Below are 1,934 nucleotides of genomic sequence, written 5' to 3'. Positions count from 1 at the left end.
ACTCTGCCAACTGAGCTATATCCCCAGCCCCCTCCATAACTTTTTATTATATGGTTTGAGAGGGTTTGAATAAACTGTTAAAAATGGTAAAGATGATATGTATGCATTTTAGAGGTTTTTGAGGACATTGAAGAATTTTAAAATAGAATCCTTAGACCAGACAGCTTGGGTGGCACCTGTTGTCACCCTATTGTGAATCTTTTGAAAGGTAGAGGTTTGTCTTTATTTGGGTTTTGGGTGTTCAGTTTATTTATGCAGATCCATCCTGCTTTCTAAGTATGTATTACTTGTTGTTTGAAAGGATGTCTATTGAAGCTCTGTGGAACTTCAAAGAAAAAAATATTAATACACACATCAAATATATTACTTATTTTTATCTTACATCTTTGTCTCCATGAAGCAGCTTCTTTTCTTTCAGATCACTTGCAAGCTTGGACTCAGTAGTTTGTTATAAACAACTGATGGATACCATAGAATATTTTCTATGGGAGGAGGCCAAATTTCCCTGTCCTTAGAACCCTAGCAACTCAGTAATCCTGTCACTCACAGCTTTCCATTAACTTGTAGACATGTTGATTTGTAGCAGTGCATTAGGACAGTAGTCATTTCATTTACTTTAGGTACCGCTGTGTGGATAATTCACTGTCAAAATTATATTATCTTGCTCTTTGCAGAGATTCATCTGTACTCTCTCAATTTGCTTTTCTTATGTTGAAAGAAAGAGCATCCAACTAAGATGGTAGATCCACATTAGGGTTATAGATTGTAGCCCTGAACCAGAAAGAAGGAAACTGTTCATTTAGGGCCCTTGGTGTCAGTTAACATTGTGCTTCATCAGCCAGGTAGGTAGTGTCATTGGGTGTGATTATCAGCACGATATGTTGACAAGCGTGCTAAAACAACAAAAATGGTTTGCTTTTCTGAAAAACCAAACATCAGATATCTTTTGCCATTCTGTCGTATAGCTACCAGCTGGTATTCTTGTCACTGAGATTTCATTATCTTTCCAGATCCTTCCTGGGCATCAGTAAATAGGGGAACTTTCATATGTGATGAGTGTTGCAGTGTCCATCGGAGTCTAGGGCGTCATATCTCCCAAGTAAGGCATCTGAAACACACACCGTGGCCTCCAACACTGCTTCAGGTAAGGGGTAAGAAGAACACAGTTTGTAATTTATGTTTTAGCAAATAAAATTTCTCAACTAAAATATATGTTTATGTGTATATGTATATATATGTGTATATATATGTATATATGTGTGTGTATATATACATACACATACAGGGCTGGGGTTGTGGCTCTGCGGTATAGCGCTGGCCTAGCACACGTGAGGCACTGGGTTCTATCCTCAGCACCACATAAAAATGAAATAATAATTGTATACACCTATAACTAACAAAACAAATATTTTTTAAAAATAATAAATAAATACACATACATATACACACACACACACACATATTTTTTTTTTTAACCTGGGGATTTTGCCAAGTTGACCAGGCTGGCCTGGAACTTTCAATCCCCCTGCCCCACCAACCCAAGTAGCTGGGGTAGCAGGCTTGTGCCACTATGCCTACTTTTCCTAGTATACTTCTTAAATCTTATAAAATGTTTGGATCATAATCCAATAGAGGTTTTTGCCCATTGATATAGAGTATAAGTACTCTCCATATTGAATTTATCATTTAAAATTTTTTTCCATTCCTAACATAAATCTTGTTCCAAAAGCTCAATTATAGATAGATAAAAATTAAAATTTTCTAGTAATATTTCACTGCTGACCTTCTAGATTATCCCCAGAAATTGTTTTTAAATAACCCGTCTTTTGTTTCCAAAAGCTGCTGCCTGAAAAACTTTTCATTACTGTACCTAATCCTGAGTACCTACTAATATCTTTAGAACTTTTTTTTTTTTTTTTTTTTTTTTTTTTTTT

At 35.6% G+C, this 1,934-nt stretch overlaps 1 protein-coding gene across 8 annotated transcripts in view; it reads left to right on the top strand.

Annotated features, from left to right (window-relative positions):
* Nucleotides 1-359: 359 nt before the first annotated feature.
* Nucleotides 360-1,934, top strand: part of Git2 (GIT ArfGAP 2) — a 49,807-nt gene continuing 48,232 nt past the window's right edge. For 2 of the 8 annotated variants that reach the window (XM_015500285.2, XM_015500288.2), the window contains exon 1: nt 361-1,144. The gene's annotated coding sequence lies outside the window, so the exon portion shown is untranslated. Of the gene's footprint in view, nt 1,145-1,934 lie in introns of all 8 variants that reach the window. The other 6 variants (XM_015500286.2, XM_015500290.2, XM_015500284.2 and 3 more) reach the window with 6 other exon arrangements.

This window comes from Marmota marmota, unplaced genomic scaffold (genome assembly GCF_001458135.2).
Source record: "Marmota marmota marmota unplaced genomic scaffold, marMar, whole genome shotgun sequence".
Lineage (NCBI taxonomy): Eukaryota > Metazoa > Chordata > Mammalia > Rodentia > Sciuridae > Marmota > Marmota marmota.
This window is presented reverse-complemented; position numbering and strand designations above follow the sequence as displayed.